The 19,968-nt window shown below is 39.3% G+C and overlaps 1 long non-coding RNA gene across 1 annotated transcript; it reads left to right on the plus strand.

Annotated features, from left to right (window-relative positions):
• Positions 1-963: 963 nt before the first annotated feature.
• On the plus strand, positions 964-14,047 carry LOC144371721 (uncharacterized). Its single transcript, XR_013431788.1, has 3 exons — positions 964-1,035; positions 9,265-9,367; positions 11,261-14,047. It is a non-coding gene; the product is annotated as an uncharacterized LOC144371721 (long non-coding RNA).
• Positions 14,048-19,968: the final 5,921 nt, after the last annotated feature.

The following is a 19,968-nucleotide window of genomic DNA, read 5'->3' on the forward strand; positions in this document are numbered from 1 at the left end:
GAAAACTATAACTTGTTCAAGGTTATACAGTGGGAAGCAGGATTTAAACACTATCAGCCTCAGTTCATGGCTCACACATATATGTCCTAGACTATACTATCTAAAAAGCTAATACAAGTCCTATTTTATTTTCTCAGTCGCTGTCCTATCTTTTCTCTTTTCTCCATTCCCACCATCATCACCTGATTCTAACTCTTGTAAATACTTCCATAAGTAGTCACATTCAATTCAAATACATTTTCCATGTTACCTGCAAAACAATCCTTCAAAAACATAAATCTGATCATGTCATTTTCCTCCCAGGATCCTTCAGTGGCTTCCTCTTACCTGTGATAAAGACAGCGATCCTTTGGTTAATAATCAAGGATCCCTCTCCTCTGCTCATTTCCAGCCACCCTATCTCTCTAAACACTTTCATCATATAATCCAAACTGGTGATAACTGCCTAAAATTATCTTGCTGTTTCTTATCTCAAGGACTTTGTATGCCTTCTTCTGCCAGAAATTATCCTTCCCCCATTTTATTTGTTTTCCCTTTCCCCATTTTACTCCTATTTGTCCTTTGTGTCTTTTAACTCAGATTTCTCCTCCCTCCTTTTCCCCTTTCCTCTTTCCCCTTTCCCTTTCTTTCTTTTTGCCAAAAAATTGTTTTTGGTTCCAGGATTTGAACTAGGGGTACTCAACCACTGAGTCACATCCCCAGCCCTTTTTATATTTATTTTTTTGAAACAGGGTTTCACTAAGTTGCTCGGGCTGCCCTTGAACTTATGATTCTCCTTCCTCAACCTCCTGAGGAGATGGAATTACAGGTGTGTGCCACTATGCCTGGCAGGACCTTGGTTTTAAGAGTAAATTTTTATTTTATTCAGTATTTTTGTAGTCATTGTCTTCTTTTTTTAAAAGAGAGAGAGAAGAGAGAGAGAGAGAGAGAGAGAGAAGTTATTTTTTAATATTTATTTTTTTTAGTTTTCGGTGAACACAACATCTTTGTTGTTATGTGGTGCTGAGGATCAAACCCGGGATACATGCATGCCAGGTGAGCGCGCTACCGCTTGAGCCACATCCCCAGCCCCTAGTCATTGTCTTCTAATTTGTGAATTTGTTGTTATGCTGGTTGAGATCCAGGCTGGTCTCCAATTCCTGGGCTCAAGTACATACGTCATATCTCAGCCTCCCTAGTAGTTACAGGCATAGGACACTAAGCCCAGTTTGTGAATCTGTTTATATTATAGATAATAGTTTGTATTTTACAAGGCATTACATCTCAAGTCACTTTCATCATAAAACCCAGTCTGTTATATAAATGGACAAATTCAGGATTCTCCTATATATTTATTTAAAATAATGTCCAAGGCCAAGAGTGTAGCTCAGTGGTAGAGCATATGCTTATCATACAAGGCTCTGGGTTCAATCCCCAGCACCAAAAATAAAATAAGGTTCTATACCAGTTGATATGGAATCATGTCTGTAAAAAAGTGAAAGAAGCTGGTAAAAATATCATAGCATGGGTGCTGGGGTTGTGGCTCAGTGATAGAGCACTTGCCTAGCACATGTGAGGCACTAGGTTCAATCCTCAGCACTACATAAAAATAATTAAATAAGATAAAGGTATAAAAATTATAGCATGATACCATTTATATTAATGTAGATGATATATATATATATGTATATACATATATAATTATATATGTATGTATGTATGTATGTATATAGAGAGATTGTAGTGCTAAGGCTTAAAACTAGGGCCATGCACATGCAAGACAACCACTCTACCACTGAGCTACATCCTCACCCCCATATATATAATTTTATTTTTCTGTACTTGGGATTGAACCCAGGGACTTTTTACCACTGAGCTATATCCCAAGTCCTTCTTATTTTTTCATTTTGAGACAGGGCATCACTAAATTTTTAAGGGTGGCTTTGAACTTGGGAATCTCCTATCTTGGCCTCCCAAGTCACTGAGATTACAAGTGTGCACAATTGCACACCTTTTTTTACTTTTTAAAATCTGGAAGCATGTACGTGAAAAAGATAATGATGGTTTCCTCTGGGATCTCAGTTGGATTTTGCATTTTTTATTTATCATTTTCTAAAGGATCTGACGCTTTTTTCTGTGCTTTGGATAATATCAAAGCCTCATACATGCTAGGCAAGCACACTGCAACTGAGCTACATTTCCATCCCCTAGGATCCACCCTTTTGTGGGGGTGTGTTGGGGATCAAACCCAGGGCCTCACACTTAACAGCCAAGTGCTCTATCACTGAGCCACATGCTCAGCCAGGATCTGACTTTTTTTTTTAACAATGGATATATATTCTGTTGTTTTGTTTTGTTTCTGTGGTGCTGGGGATCAAGCCCAAGGCTTACATTCTTTTTTTAATCAGGAAAAAAAAAAACATTTCCATTTGTGAAAAATGTTAAAGGACAAACAGAGGAAGAAATGTTTATAAAGAGAGGTCATAAAGGTAGAAAAGAGAACTAGGGGATGATAGTGATCTGTAGGCAAGGGATTTAAAGTTTCCAGAAGGAGCAAGTAGGTGGTTAACTGTGTTTACTCTAGTAGAAAGGTCAAAAAAAGATAAGCCCTGAAATGTTCACTGGGTTTGACAATTACCTAAATGAGAGCAACTTTGGTAGAGTCAGATACTCAACTTTGGTAGAGTAGAACCCAGATGAAGTGGATTGAGAACTGAATCTGAGAAATAGAAATATTTAGTAAAGAAATTGTTTTGAGCAGCTTGCCTAAGAAAAGATTGCAGTAGCTAGAGGGCAATGCATTGTCAAAGAAAGGTTTGTTTGTTTGTTTGTTTGTTTGTGTGTTCTTAAGGATAGGAGTGATTGAAATGTGTTTAACAGCTGGAGGGAATGAAAGTAAAAATTTGAATTTATAGATGAGTGAAAAGATAAGGCTTAAAATCAAAGAGCCCCAGGAGAATTGTGTAAGTTAAATTCACAATGAGGTGTAAATAACCTATCCTTGGTCTTTAAGAGAAAGGTTTGATAAGATAGAAAAAGGAAAAGAGTAAAAGGTATTGGGCTAATTAAATCATTTGCAAAAATAAGGTAATAACAGCTGTTAACAAGTGCGACAGACAGACACACACACACACACACACACACACACACACACACACACATGCACACACCTTTTTGTTTTTCATGGGAGGCACACAGTTACCAAGTGTTACTGGCCAAAGCACAGTTATCCTTTAGACTTCAATTCATCTCCCACCCACACACCCACCCCAACCCACCTCACCACCACCACCACCATCCCGCCACCACCACCACCATCACCACCACCACCACCACCACCATCACCACCATCACCACCACACGGAGTAGCCAGTCAAATCCCTTGGCAAACAGGTAACATCAGAACTTTGATGTCTGTTGTCCCTAATATTGCATTTCCTTGACCATATTTATTCTTTGTCAAAAGAAGTCAAGAATAGGGGAAAATGAGAAATAAAGATTTAGGATCCTTATATTGGAAAGGATCTCTTTTAGTTTGTTATCCTGCCCACAGGCAATACTGTACCTTAATCAGACAGACACCTATCCATCTTCCAGCCCTTAAATTTCTCCCTGAAGGAGATTTCACAAGCTCTGAATTAGTGTTATGCAATCATACCGACAAGAAATTTTTTTATACTCTATTCAGAGTGTCCCAAGGAAATGGCAAATCAAAAGTCCCTGGAATTTTGGGTTTTTTGGAGCAGGGGACTAGTCTGGGTGTAAAACAAGTTAATGCAGTAATGAAAACAAAAAAGCAGCTTTCATGCATTCTGTATTCTAGGGGATCTAGAGTTGAGCTGCCTTTCTATGGAGCCCCGCTTTTTCCACACACACCCATCCAGCTGCTTTTTACCATTAGTGACTTCCCTTCTTGAAGTTCATTTAACCCTAATTTCACCTGGCGCCTCCCTAGGGATAGTCTCTACTTTCAACCAAATCCCGTCTGAAAGTTGTCAGTTCCCTCCCTGTGCTGATGAAAAGCTCTTTAAACATTCAACTTGTCTACTTAAGTTGGCGATTGTATTTATGTTACCAAAGTATCTCTGGATCGCCTAGGGGTGAGGACAATCTGAGAAACAGTGGAGTGACCTAAGTGTATGAGTATCTGTGCATGTTTATGGAGGTTGCTAAAGACCTAGGCCATCAGCTGACAAGAGTTTGGCCTCCAGCTTCCACAGAGGTATTCATAAATTATAGAATTAATTATCTAGTGACAGTAAGACCTGGAAAGATAATAGTATTGTAATTAGCCAGGCTTTTTCCCTTAATAAAAGCTAACACTTATTGAACATTTATTACATGCCATGCTCTATTTTAAGCACTTTATATATTTCAATTCAGTAAATCCTCAAAACAGGGGCTGTGGTATAGCTCAGTGGTAGAGAACTTGCCTAGCATGCATGAGGCCCTAGGTTCCATCCCAGCACCATACAAAAAATCTTCAAAACAGCCCTATGAGAGAGGTACAATTTTTTTCCTGTACTGGGGATTGCACCAGGGGTACTCTACCACTGAACTACTTCCACAGCCCTTTTTATTTTTTTATTTTGTGATGGGGTCTTGCTAAATTGCCCAAACTGGCATTAAACTTGTGATTCTCCTGCCTCAGCCTCCCAAGTCACTCAGATTATAGGCATGTGCCACCATGCCAGAGCCTAGGTACTATTTTTATGTCTGCAGTGTGCTGATAAGGCAGAGACACATTAAGCAACTTGCTGAAAATTATACAGCTAATAAGTGGCAAAGTTGGGATTTGAACCCAGATAGTTTGATTTTTGAGCCCAAGCTTTAAACATATCTCTCAGGGGAAAAATAGCTCTGTGTGTCACCTAAAGCAGGGAAGATGGGAGGCAGGCGGAACATTAGGAAAAAAACAGAAGGAGAAAAAAACATTCTTGCTGTGGGAAAGGGTAGAATGACACTAACAACTGCTCAGTAACACTCTGGTATAAACCGCTTACTGCTGCCTGGATATTTTTCTGTTTGGTCTTTAGCCTGAAAATGTTTTTGTTGAATTCTATCACCTTAACAACTATGAGAACTTCAAGCTTATTTAATTTCTGCCCATCCTTCAAAGCCCAGTGCAGTTTCCACCTCTTCCATAAAGCCATCATATCCATCTAGTCTACATTAATCTGTACTTTTAAAAAAAATTTTACACTTATTGTCTGTAATGTTCATTTGGCTCTGACTCACATTCTTATTTAGCCTTGTGTGCATATATGTCTCATCTTACCAACCATATTGAAAACTCCCTAAGGGAAGGGACTAAAGCTTACATTTCTCTTGCATCCTCCATAATTCCTAGCATTGTGCATAGCAAATAATAGGTACTCAGTAAATATTTGTTGGTTGACTGATTGACTAGAAAAGGTCAGAGACTGCATCAAATCTTGGTTAACTCCCACATCATTTAGTGAAGAACTATGTGCTCACTGTGTACTCAATAAGATTTAATAATATTATAAAATAATTCAAAAAGCTTTATGGAGTTTCTACAGTGTGCAGAGAATAGTGCTGTGTGAATAGAAATTAAATAGAAGAGAGCTTCTAACTTTAAAGAGCTTAGCTTGGTTCTCCGGGAAGTTTTCTCTTACTTCAGTGCACACCACCCCCTTTCTCTGAATTCCTACTGCATTTTTATTTAAACTGGGGATTGACTTCAGGGACACTTTATCACTGAGGTATATCCCCAGTGATTTTTAAGTTGTTGTTGTTTTGAGACAGGGTCTTGCTCAATTGCTGAGACTGGCTTTAAAATTTCGTTGTTTCTGCTTGCACCACCCAAGTAGCTGCACCGTGCTAGGCTCCTGTTGCATTTGAAGTCAGGACCAGATATCTATTGTTTAGTTTCCCTCAATTTTTTTAAAACTAAATTTCTTTTTTTATATTTATTTTTTAGTTGTAGTTAGACACATGCCTTTATTTAATTTATTTATTTGTATGTAGTGCTGAGGATCGAACCCAGGGCCTCACACATGCTAGGCAAGCACTCTACTGCTGAGTCACAACCCCAGCCCCTGGTTTCCCTCAATTTTATTGTGAACTCCTCCAAGGAAGTGAGTGGTACTGTGCTGGAAACATGACAAAATTACAGTATTGGAATGGTCTTTAGAGTCTTTCCTTTAGTTAAACTTTCTGCCCAATACCCAATGCAAAGATAGCTTTTGCAAAAACCTGGACACAGTTCTTATTTAACTCTGTGTTTTCAGTGTCAGAATTAAGTGAAATAGAAACACACAGGAAGAGGAGTGGATTCAGAAGCAAGGCAATAAGTTGTATTTTCACTACATGCAGTTTAATATCATCATTGGACAACCGGGCAGAGACTATTAACTGAAATGCAAATCTCAGTTTGAAGGGAGAGGTCAAGCTGAAGATAGATTTGGGAATCTTGAGCATGGAAGGTAGTAGAAATGCTAAGATTAAGACTGTCAAGGGCTGGGATTGTGGCTCAGTGGTAGAGCGCTTGCCTGGCACGTGTGAGGCACTGGGTTCAATTCTCAGCACCACATAAAAAATAGATAAATAAAATAAAGACATTGTGTTAATCTACAACAAAATATTTTTTTAAAAAAAGACTGCCAAGGATGGACTAGGGGTGTACCTCAGTACTAGAGTCATTGCCCAGCATGTGAGAGACCCTGGGTTCAACCCCCACCCCAGTAGGTGGAAAGAGAGAGATAGAAAGAAAGAAAGAGAAGACTGCTAAGAACATAGTCTCTGAGAATTTCTCTACTTGGAAAATAAAAGGAGAAATTAATGAGGAGGGAGAACAATGGGAAGGCAAGAAGAGGTTGGCCACCAGAGTCAATGGGTCAATGGAGGAGGAAGCAGAAAAATTAAAGAGACTGGGACTAGGGGTACAGCTCAGTGGTAGAATATTTACCTTGCTAGAGTGAGTTTCTGGGTTCCATCTCCAACACCACAAAAAAAAAGTTAATTTTGGGTGATGAAGAAGCTAGACCTTTGACTTTTTTTTTGCTGGAAATAGAACTCAGAGCCTTACATTTCCAGCTCCAGCCTTTTATTTTATTTTATTTACTTATTTGACATGATCTCCCTTAAGTTGCTCAGAATGGCCTCGAATTTATGATTTTCCTGCCTCAGCCTCCTGAGTCACTGTGATTACAGGCATATGCCAACACTCCATGCCTGGCTTATTTTTGCACATGTTTTTTTATTCCTAACACCTAGCACAGTGCCTGGTTTAATACATGTTTGTTAGATCAATGAAAGAATAGATAGGTAAATTGTAGGTTCTGCTATAATCAGGAAGTGATGGGGGGAAAGTAGACAAATTAGACTGTTTTTTCTCTGAAGCAAGAGGAGACTCAGTGTTTTTATAGAGAAACATTAAGATGAAAAAGAAAGCAGTTGAGGTCTATGATATCCACCCCTCAAATATGAAGTAAGTTCATCTGAGAATCTCTCACACTTTCTATTCTCAGTATGATGACAAAAATTCTCAATAGATAACACCTGTAAACTCTGAAAAAGCACACACCCCACCCAACTTGCAAACTACCTGCTAGCTCCAGAAAGTAGACAAAAGGAATATTTCCAGAGAGTAACTGGAATTTGAAATAAGGGATCAGCATGAGGTAAATTTCCCATTTTTTACTTTAGCCTGAGGACAGTCTGCAATCACTGTCCAGACTACTAAAACTCCATTTGAAAACCAGCTTTTCTAGCCTGGAGAACCAGAGGACAGAGCAGGGGACAACCACAGTGGAAAAATAAGGGAAACCTCAGAAAGGAGAGACTCTGAAGCCAGTGACTCAGGAGATTGAGGAAGGAGGCTCACAAATTCAAGGCCAGCCTCAGCAACTTATTGAGGTTCTAAGCAACTTAAGGAGACCCTGTCTCAAAATAAAAAATAAAAAAGAGCTGAGGATGTAGCTCAGTGGCTACATCCTCAGTATCCCTGGGTTCAGTCCACAGTACTAAGAGAGAGAGAGAGAGAGAGAGAGAGAGAGAGAGAGAGAGAGAGAGAGAGACCTTGAGAAAAGGAGTTCTAAATTATCTGTATAAACTATTTTCAAGGTGTATTTTGAACCATGAACACATAGAGCAGATTCAAAGCAGTTTTTCCATCTAAGATGGAAAGGACAACGTTGAGATCTGAGCTGCCACCCAGTGCAGGCAAGGTAGAGTGCAGTTCAAATCTAACCAAGCTGATGGCCTGTTGAAACCAACATATCCATACTGTTCAGAGAACATAACAAAATCCAGCAGCCCCACAACATAGCATGCACAAAGTCCAGGAAACCCTATCAAATTAATCCATGAAGAATCAGGAAAATGTGATGCATTCTCCAGGGAAAAGACAATGGAGGCCAACCTGGAGATGATGATGCTTAATGAGGAGAGAAAAATACCCTGGTGATAAACAAACAAACAAAAAAGAAACCTCAATAGAAAAACAGAAAACGTGAAAAAAAAACTAAATGGAAATTCTAGAATTAAAAATATAATACCTGAAAGGAGAAATTAACTAGATGGACTTAATTGCAGAATGAAATAACAGAATTCAAGAACTTGAAGATATACAGGCACAGTGGCACATGCCTATATTCAGGAGGCTGAGGCAGGAGGATCAGATGGAAGATCAAAGACAATTTCAGAAATTTTGCAAGACCCTGTCTCAAAACAAAACAAAAAGGTCTGGGGATGAAGTTCAGTGGCAGAGTACTTGCTTAATAAGTGTGAAACTCTGGGTTCACTATATACTATACTATATAGTAATAAAAATGTCAAATCTGAAGAAGAGATAAAAAGGATGGGAAAAAATTATGGACCAAGCCTTTCAGATCTGTAGTATAATACCACAGGTCTAAAATACATTTGATTGCAATCCCAAAAGGAGAAGAGTAGCTGGGCAAAAACATTCTTTGAAGCAATTATGATTGAATATGTCTCAAATTTGGCAAAAGGCATACATTTATAGATTCAAGTTCTGTAAAGCTCAAACAGAATAAATATGAAGAAAATTGTACCTACTGGTATCATAATCAACCTGCTGAGAGCCAAAGATAAAGAGAAAATCATAAAAGCGTCCAGAGAACAACAACATTGCATAATCACCTCAGGAACTATGCAAACTAGAAGACCACAGGAAAACATCTCTAAATTGTTGGGAAAAAACGTATTGTCAACCTGGAATTCTATGTTAAATTACAATAACATTTAAGAATCAAAACAAAATAAAGACATTTTCAGATAAAATTATCTTGATAACAGGGCATAGTGACGCACGCCTGTAATCCAGCAGCTCCGGAGGCTGAGGCAAGAGGATCCTGAGTTCAAAGCCAGCATCAGCAAAAGCAAGGTGCTAAGCAACTCGGTGAGTCCCTGTATCTAAATAAAATACAAAATAGGGCTGGGGATGTGGCTCAGTGGTCAAGTGCCCCTGAGTTCAATCCCTGGTACCCACAAAAATAAGTCTCTTGATGGGCCTGGTGGTACACACCTATAGTCCCAGCTATTCAGGAAGCTGAGGCAGGATGATAGCTTGGACCCAGGAGTTCCAGACCAGTTTGGACAACATAGTGAGACCCCATCAGAAAAAAAGTTTCTCTCATGTTTATAAGTCTTTGTTCTTACTGCTTTCTCTGTTTGAAAAACAAAGACACTCCCCTAGACTCTTTTGTATTTTCAGCTTGCTAACTCCTATTTATTGTCACTTGTTCCAGAAAGCCTTCTTGATCCCCCTAGTGTAGGTTAGATACCATCTTTTATATACCTATGGCCCCCAACATTTCCCCATCTTAGCATTTAGCATGTTGTGTGTAATTTCTTGTTTGATAACCCATGAACTCCCCTGAACTATATGCTCCATGAGAGCAAGCATTTTGTTTTTCTTTTTAGCGTATTAACAGTCATGAGCACATAAAAGTCACTCAATTAATATCTATTAAATAAAGGAAAGGATGTCTGATTCCAAAGTATTATTTTTCCCTACTACATCAGGTTTCCATCATGGATAGAAAGGTCCTGACATTACTATAAGATTCACTGATATTATATATAGTCTCTTAAATTTTGTGGGGAAAACTATCATTGACTGAAAAATTACAGCTTTCATTGAACTATCATTTCCTTGTGATTGCATAGGCAATTACTGGTCTGGGACAATCTATATGTGCTTCACATAGATCTTTGATATTTAAGGCTTGTGCAAATTCTCATTTTAATATCATGTCAACATAGATAGCTAACAATACAGAAACAATTAAAGTATGGTAGATACAACTGAAAGAATCCTATACAGGTGCTAAAATTATATTTATGAAGTCCTGTGATTAATTGAAAACATGTTCACATGTTAAATCAGGAGGAAACAAAAGTGTATGTACAATTTGATTACAATGGTGTTGGGTTTTTAAAATCCATTCCAAAGGTAAAAAGTAATACTGGAAATAAACATACCAAAATACTGAGCCAAGCACAGTGGTGCACACCCATAATATCAGTGACTTGGGATTGCTAAGGCAGGAGGATCATGAGTTTGAGGCCACGCTCAGCAACTTAATGAGACCCTGTTGCAAAAAAAAAAAAAAAAAAGAGTCCCACCAGTATGTACAATTATAATATACCAATAAAAATCATGAAAAAATAAATATTTAAAAATAAAATGGACTGGGAATGAAGCTCAGTGGTAAAGCAACCTTGGATTCAATCCCCAATACCAAAAGGAAAAAAAAAAGTTCTAAAATACATTTTTTAGTAAACATGTATTGCTCTTATAGTGGGGGAAGGGACTTTGTTTTTTTAAAGTTTAAAGTAGAAAGACTCAGGGTACATACAGGGTCCCTGGTACACCAAATCTCAATCACAAGTAAAACAGGACTGTGTTTAAGCCTCTTTTCTCTTTAACTTATATCTTAATGGCCTGATACCACTTACAGATTAACAGAGCTCATGATCTTCTTGAAGGATACTATAAGATTGGCCCCAGAAAAAGAAAAAAGGGGATCAGCGGTGGAAACTGCCAGAGGCAGAGGGAGAAAAGGACTAAGCAGAGATCAGAGAAAGTAAACATAAAAGAACAGGAAATGGGAGGGGGAAGGGAAAGACAAGAGGATAGGTATACTTTCATATATGGAGGCCCATATGAAAAAGAGTAGCTTGTAATTGATTTTTATAACAGGCATAGCTAGCATATTTTTATCTCCTTTTATTTTTGTCTGTATTAAGAATGTATTTGTGCCTTTGAGTCCCTCCCTGTTGTTCCCAGGGGCAGGCTGTGTATTTCTTCAGCCCACATGTGCTGTCATATCTGCCTGATACTGCCAGGAAAGATCAACTGGACACTGCATCTGGACATTCTGGAGCCTACTCTGGGAGCAAATTGTGTAACCACATGCCTATCTTTGTGAGCTATAGATTTTGCAGGCTATATGAAACAGCCAGGAACTTTCTGGTGATAAAGGAGATCTGGATGGGGATTCAGGGAGCCCCACAGGCATTTACAGAAAACAAGAAAGTACATCAGTTCTCTCCGGGTCTAAACCCCATTTGTGACACACAACCCAACTAACTGAACAACGCTGACTGAGCCAAGACCATTTTTGTAAGATGTTTGTACTTTTCTGTTGACTTTATGTACAACTCTGTCATCTTCAAAGCTTTTAGTAGGCAAGTGAAATGGTTGATGGAGGATTTTAGTTTAATACACGTCACGTGAGGGTGTTGGGATGAATTTCTACATTGTTTAAGTAGATTTATTTCACAGAAAGACAGGCTTTCTAAAAACCTTGTCTTTTCAGTGTGATAATTCATCTTTTTTGCAGTGAGAAGGTACTGGGAATTGAACCTAGGGCCTCACATATGCTAGATACATCCACAATCCTTTTATATTTTGAGTCGGGGTCTCACTAAGTTGCAAAGACTGACCTATGATTCTCTGGGCCTCAGCCTCCCAAGTAGCTGGATTACAGGCATGTGCCACTGTGGCCAGCTTGATAATACATCTGAATGACTTAATAAAATGCAGCATATTCACTAAATGAAATAGAATACAGTGATTAAAAGGAATGAACAGTTGTATCATCAAGGATACACCTCAAAAACATTTTGGGTGAAAAAAGCAAGTGGCCTAATATAATCATTTATGCACAGAAAAGCAAAGAAAATTGCTACGGTTTGAATGTGTTCACCAAAGTTCATGTGTTAGAAATTTAACCCCCAGTGCAACAGTGGGATCTTTGAGAGATGATCAGGTCATGAGGGCTCTGCCATCATGTATGTGGTACTGGGGATTGAACCCAGAGGGGCCCTGTACTACTGAGCTACATCCCCAGTCCGTTTTATTTTTTATTGTGAGACAGGGTCTCACTAAATTGCTTAGGGCCTCTCTAAATTGCTGAGGCTGGCCTCAAACTGGCAACTTTCTGCCTCAGTTCCCATGTTGCTGGGATGATAGGCATGTACCACCACACCCAGCCTAAGAGTATTTTTTGAAGGTCTAGCAGAATAATTATCAAACTCATGACAATGGTTACTTCAGGGAGGGGGAAAAGTCTATGTGATAAGAGTCCAAAGGGACTTTTAGGGGTTTTTCCCATAATGTTCTATATTTTTAAAGAAACATATTCATGTATTACTTGTATGATTACAATTATTAAATCAGGACACAAGTTGATATATTCAATATGAATATAAATATGAAAAATAAGGGAAGTAAACAAAAGCTTATTGATGCTTTTGTTAAAATGGTAGGATTGTAATTATTTTTTCCTTTTCCTCTATTTCTAAAACGTCTTTCATTTTGTGCCTGTAATGTTTATACAATAAAATTTTGAAATAAAAGTAAATCTGGCTTTATGCAGCCGACATAGTTATATTATTGCATATTAGGTGTCGTCTTTAAGAGGCAATTGGCTCTGGTACATAATTAGTGCCAGAAATAACAGCTTGACATCATGTATGTAAAAAATTTTAATCTTCCTTGGTGACAGTCTCCAAAATTCAATTGGTCAATATAAAACCCTATTCTGCAGCTAATTCCTACTGGCAGGCGGAGTGGGACACTATAATTCCTAAAACCAGAGGTTCCACTGGAATATTTTGAGACTTCCTTTCTTAGACCCAAGCTGCATGACTGGTTAGGGCTTTGAAAACTATTCAGATCAAAAAACCCTTCTCTGTGGTATGGAACTTAGATCCAAAAGCTACTTCCTAGGAAAAATCTGGTTTCACCTGCACCCTACCTTCATGGGGATATGAGCTAAACTTCTATGCAGGCAACAACACTAGTCAGGCTTCTCAACTTTCAAGCCAGAATGGTAACCATGTCACCCGACCACCTGTTCATCTGGCTTTCAAAACATATGGATCCTGCCTCAATCAACAACAGAGCATACCAATACTTCTGGCTTTCATCAGGGAATAAATGTAGTTGGCCTCTGAGGTCCTGTCAAAAGCCTGGCTAGGAGAAGAGATATTTATGGAATATATTGTAAGGGACATTCTATCCATCCACTCCTTTAGGTGGCATTTTAAGTTGTGTCCTCAGATCAAGTTAGAACACCAGAAGGTTACATGCCTGAACCATCTGAGCTTAGCCCCTGCAGAAGTGTTTTAATGTTACACCCTTGGCTTTTAGCCAGAGTAGTTACGAGAAAGTAATATGGAAATCTCTTCTGCATGTGTTATGAAACTGTTACTGAGGACATTGTCCCTTATGTTAATCCCACATGAGATATTTCTTATGGAATTTAGTACCAGCAATGGAGCATTATGTAGCTGTTAAAAAATATAATTATGGAAGACTAAATATGAAAATGTGTTTATGATATATTCATGGAAAAAAAGAAGAACAGAAAATAGTATATAGACTCTAATTACAACCATGTAAAATTATATGTGTCTGTGGAAAAGGATTGAAAGCTGAGAGGCAAAGATTAAAATTGTAGAAGGGCAAGGGGATTGTAAATGTTTCCCCCCACTCCCAATGTTTTTGTTTATTTGCTCAAGTTCTGTCTTTTAAATAGGGGGAGAAAAGAATGTAGTGACAGGAAAATCTCTATCTCTCTTGAGGAATGCCATGCTTCTTTCTTCCTGATAACAAGACTTATGTAATTGACTGCATTTTACCCCTTCCCTTGACTACCCCAAAAGGTGAGTTTAATGTTTAGTCATTGCATATTAGCTTCCTCTTCCTTTCCATGCATCTGATTTTCTATTTCTATAATCTTACAACATTTGTACTCTTTTTTGGTAAGGTGCTTCAAATCCCTTGTAGAAAGAGGCAAAATACAAAGCAGTTCCCCCAGTTTAAAATTATATGCAGTCACAGCAAATTGAAAAAAAATTAAGGAAAGGAAAATGAAAAATACTATAACCACCATTAACACTTTTTGACATTTCTTCCTATCTTTTCTCAATGTGTTTTAATCAAAATTATAAGTACATAGCAAATTTGTGTACAATCAGTGTCTTGAAAAATTGTGTTCTATATGTGTAATATGAAATGAATTACATTCTGCCATCATGTACAACAAGTCAGAATAAATAAAAATAATAAACTTAAAAATAAGTACATAGTATATAAACTCTCACATCCAGCTCTTTTCCTGCAAATTTAATAACATGAGCATGTTTCAATGTACTGGAAACTTTCAGATTCTTTTCCAGGGTTCAGAAAGGACTGAAATGCTGGGCATTGAACAACCCCAGGCCTATGCAATCACTCTAACACTGAAATACACCCCCAGATCTTTTTTTCCTGATGGTGGGGGGCAGGGAAAGACTCTTTGGTTAAAATGCTTTGGTAAAAACTGGGTGTCACAGCACATGCATGAAATCCCAGAAACTCTAATCCCACCAACTCACAGACTGAGGCAGAAGGATCACATGTCGGAAGCCAGCCTGTGCCACTAAGGGAGACCCTGTCTCAAAACAAATTATTGATTGTGGCTATAACTCAGAGGGAGTGTTTGCCCTGCACATGCAAGAAGAAAACAAGGGCTGGGGATGTGGCTCAAGCGGTAGCGCACTTGCCTGGCATGCGTGCGGCCCAGGTTCAATCCTCAGCACCACATACAAACAAAGATGTTGTGTCTGCCGAAAACTAAAAAATAAATATTAAAAATATTTTTTAAAAAAAGAAGAAAACAAAACTGTGGTAAATATTATGCCAGTAGGACTTTCAAAGATTGGAACCATAGAGGTCCATAGGAAGCTTAAAGAGGAAGCTCAAAGGACCCTCAAAACCTAAGGGATGAAACATTGTAGAAATTCTTCATGCAGGGATCCAAGACTGAATTTGTCTGGATGTAAAGTTTAAACTCAGGGAAGCCTAAAGACCAAAGGACAATGTGGAGTATAGTACCCAGACTGGAAATCACTATAAGTAGGATTTTAGAGCTAGCAGAGACTTTGGAGATCATTCAATATATAATTCTCATTTTACAAATAAAGAAAGCAAAGCCAGGGCTGGGGATGTGGCTCAAGTGGTAGTGCGCTCGCCTGGCATGCGTGCGGCCTGGGTTCGATCCTCAGCACCACATACCAACAAAGATGTTGTGTCCGCCGAGAACTAAAAAATAAATATTAAAAATTCTCTCTCTCCCCTCTCTCTCCCTTCTCTCTTTAAAAAAAAAAAGAAAGAAAAAAAAAAGAAAGCAAAGCCAGAAAAGGGGAATTGACTTGTATAGGCTTTGAAGTCAGGCTGACTAGGTTTGCATCTCTACTGTACCTCTTAGTAACTCCTGACCCTTTACCCTAAGTCTCACTTTCCTTTGTGAAATGAAAATAAGTAATAACATTAAGCTTATTATACATGTGTAGATTAAATCAGACAATTTATGTAAAGCACTTAGCACAGTGCCTAATACAAAATAAAAACCCAATATTACTATTGATATTAGGGTAACTATTATTAGTAGTCAACAGAATGACAAAGCTATGACAAGGACTCAGATCTCCTGAAAATCTAGTGTTCTTTTTACTACAATGGAATGACTTCCAGGGATCAGAAAGGACTGAAACTTGCCTCAAACTTAGCAAACCAACTCAAATCTATTCAGGGCTAAAATCTGAGTCTTTCAGTCTAGGGCTTCACTTTTTGTGAAAGTGCCTAGCTAGTCTGGTGTCTAGAAAACAGGACTTTGAGAAACATTTACTAACCAAAAAGAATTTTTAAAAAACAACACAGAGACAAGGTTGAGAAGGTGTTTTCCTAAGACAAGAACTCTTTCACAGATAAAACCATAAATGTCTTAGGGAAGAGGGCAACCAAAAATATGCATATTCCATACACATCTGTGAAGATCAGGGACAAGTAGAGGTGGTGCTTTCTAACAATCTGGAATTTTCTCATTATTATTTATTTATTTTCTCTACCACTGCATCTTTTCCTGTGGTTACAAGGGAAAAATCCTGTAAAAATCCTAGGTGGGGGTTGTACTTTTTTTTTCAGAGCTGGGCAGGGTAACAAAGAAGTGGGGAAATGTCTATCTCAATTCAAATTAATAGAGCCGGTTTGGCAGCAGTCTTGGGGGGTGGCACCCAGGTAGAAGAGTGGGTGGTGACAGTGAAAGAGGCAAGAGAGCCAAACTCCTGTGACCTTCAAGAGGAAAAAAAAAAAAACAAGTGGTGAATGGGGATCCATTTGAGAACATACAGTCTACGGTTTCAAACTGGGAAAAAAAGGCTACACCTCCCATATCCTGCCATATCTATTCATAGTTTATGACAGCAATGGTTTTCTGGGGGCTTCCTGTTAGTCCTCTTCCATGACCAAAGTCTCTTCTATTTTCTAAGGCCATCTTGCTGACTGTTTCTTGACTGACATGTGTCTAACACTCCCATAGCAATGAGGTGAGTTACCCTTACCTCTCTAGCTTTAAAGTCATGATGTTTTTATCACCCCACCAATCCTTTTGCCCACCCTCCTAAAACATCTGGTCCTATGGCATATGATCATTTTTATCTGTTCAAGCTTTCAAGATATACTTTCATCTTGTGAAGTCTCAACAAGCAACTGTTGATTGATGTTAGAGTCTATAATCTAGTGGAGGAGTCAATATATCCTCATGAAATGGAAAGACAGATAACCACAAGCACAAAATTAAATATAAATGGAGTTCCTAGAGGTTCAGGGGGTGTAAAGTAGATAAGTGATCTATCAGGTTGGGCTAGTCGGGGAAAGTTTCCAAGAACATGTAAGTTTTGAGCTTTGAATTGAAACTTTAAGGAGATGATGGACATGAGCTAGTGAAGAGGTGGACCTTTTCAAACAAATGCACAGAAACAATGCAAGATATAACTCAAGCTAGGACAGGTGCCTGCCCCACCCTGCCATTTCCCCATCTCAGCAACTCTCCATGATCTGTCACCACACCTGTTTCAGTTTGAAGAGAGTGCCTTGTACCTTAGTGCCCACCAGGCTCTCTCATACCAGGCCCTCTCCTCTACTGAATTCACCACTTGTAAAACACTTACAAGATGTATCACTTAGGTGATAGGTAGAGGACAAATGCAAATTGGAGTAGAACAAAGGAATGTGGAGAACTAAGATGGTTATTTTACCATAGGGAGGCTAATATCACCGTGAACGGCCAATGTGCTGAAACTGCTGAAAAGTCCTGATTGCATGGATATCCTTCCTCACCAGACATCACAGAATATGTATCAGGAAACACTGCAAATGGTAGACAAGTCAAATTACAGTCCCTGCCCCTAGAAGCTTGTTGTCTAATAGGAAAAGCCGAACATGGCCAGGCAGAGAATACATATGATATATTTATTTAAAAGTTATTAAATGTCCAAGTGTAATATCATTTGATTCCTGATCCCTTTAATACATTCATTCCACCAACATTTCTTGTCTACTATATGACCCAGAGCTGAGGTCACAGAGATACATAAAATGTGTTTCTGCCCTCAAGGAGCTCACAGTTTATTGGGAGAAAGACAAATAAACAAAAATGGTTTGCACTATATAATATGAGCCTGCTCATGGTGCTTAGGAATACAGTAAAAGGAGAACTAACTGCATCTGAGGTGAGATAGGGAAATATGAACAGGAGTTTACAAAATAAGAGACTTGAAAAAGGGATGACTGGGCTGGGATTGTAGCTCAATGATTGTAGCTCAGTGGTAGAGCACCTACCTCACACTCGTGAGGCCCTGGGTTCGATCCTGGGCACCACATAAAAATAAATAAATAAAAATAAAGATATTGTATCCATCCATAACTAATAAAATATTTTTTAAAAAGAAGGGATGACAAGAATGATGACATCACAGGATGCTGTAGGAAAGATATGAAAGGGCATGGCATTTCCAGGAAATAGTAGGAAACTCTGGATGGTTGGAATACTGTGCTCAGCAAAAGATGAGGCAAGAAAGGTGTGAAGTGACCTGAGTATGAAGAGATTTGCTAGGGAGTTTGAACTTTACCAGATAGGACTGTGGGAAATCAGAGGAAGTTTCAAGTAGAGAAATTAAATGATCACATAAAAGCAATATGATCCCAGTTCTCCTGTCTCCTAGGCCATTCTTCTATCTCCTTGAGCAAGTCACTTATCTGAGAATTAGTAGTATCTTCATCTATAAAACGAGGAGGATAGTGGTACCTACCTCATAAGATTGATGTGAGGAGTAAAGGAGCTAACATTGGCAAAGCAATTAGCACAGGGACTAACACATAATAAGCTCTCCATAAATTTTAGCTATAATTACCAAGCATGCTTTATTTTTTTGCGGGGGGGGGGGGGGGAGCAGGGGTAGTGGAGATTGAACCCAGGGTCACTTAACCACTGAGCCACATCCCCAGCCCTTTGTGTGAGTGTGTGTGTGTCTTTTATTTAGAGACAGGGTCTCACTGAGTTGCTAAAGGACTCGCTAAATTGCCGAGGCTGGCTTTGAACTCGTGATCCTCCTGCTTCAGCCTCCCCAGCTGCTCGGATTACAAGTGCGCCACAGCGCTGGCCCAGGCATGATTCTTAAAAGCATGTTGTAGTGAGGGGAAAGACTGGTGGAAGGAGGTTCAATTAAGATGATGTTGCAATTTAAATCCAGTTATAAATAAGGTTTCCAACTGGGATTTGGATTATAGCAAGTTAGGCAGATGAAAAGACAAAATCAGTCTAGCTTGGGAGACTTGGTAGACCAGGACAACCACTAACCAAATTCACAGGTTAAGGAGAGCCAGAGAATAGGGGTGTGGGTGCAGGAACAGATAAAAAGTTCCGTTTGGGACCTGTTGAATGAGAAGCGAAGCCGTTGAATATGAGAACCAGAAAAAAATGTCGATATTCAAAGGCAGCTCAGGGGAACCGGTGGGAGGAAACAGAAAGACCTCACTGTCGGTGTAAACTGCGTACGGAGGTGGAGGGGGACAGGAGAGACCACCACCATCAGCTAACCATTTGTTTATGTTACATAAGTCCCCCACCCAAGTCCTCAACGTGCATACAACTTATTTTCTAGTCAGTTCTGGCTTCTTCTTTTCGGTTTTCTGCTTCTTGTAGAGATTTCCTTTCTCCTTTTGCTCCCTCTTAACTGGAGGGAAAGGTCCAGCATCTATCAACACGTTCACTTAGGCGACCCCAAATTCCAAGGAAGTGGGTAGAAAGCGAGGTGAGAAGGAAAATAATTTTTAAGAAAAGACAGAGAGTCCGCGACGACCTCTAATAATTAAAGTTCCACCTCCCCATATCCTGCCACGCTGCTCTCCGGCCGCCTGTACCGGGCTCCTGGTCCCGAGGTAGGACGGGAGATGTAGTCCTCAAGACTGACCAGGGTGGCACGACTGAAGAACTCGGTTTCCCAACTGGCTCTCCAGGCGCGTGCGCAGATGGCTGCCCCGGCGAGTGGTAAACAGAGACGTCAGGCGGGGGCTGCTGCTTGGAGCAAAACAAAAGGGAAACCCGGGGGGCGGGGGGGTGGGGGGGTTTGATAGGGGAATCGGTGCTGGAATAAGGGAGGCTGGGG

Source organism: Ictidomys tridecemlineatus, chromosome X (genome assembly GCF_052094955.1).
Source record: "Ictidomys tridecemlineatus isolate mIctTri1 chromosome X, mIctTri1.hap1, whole genome shotgun sequence".
Classification (NCBI taxonomy): domain Eukaryota; kingdom Metazoa; phylum Chordata; class Mammalia; order Rodentia; family Sciuridae; genus Ictidomys; species Ictidomys tridecemlineatus.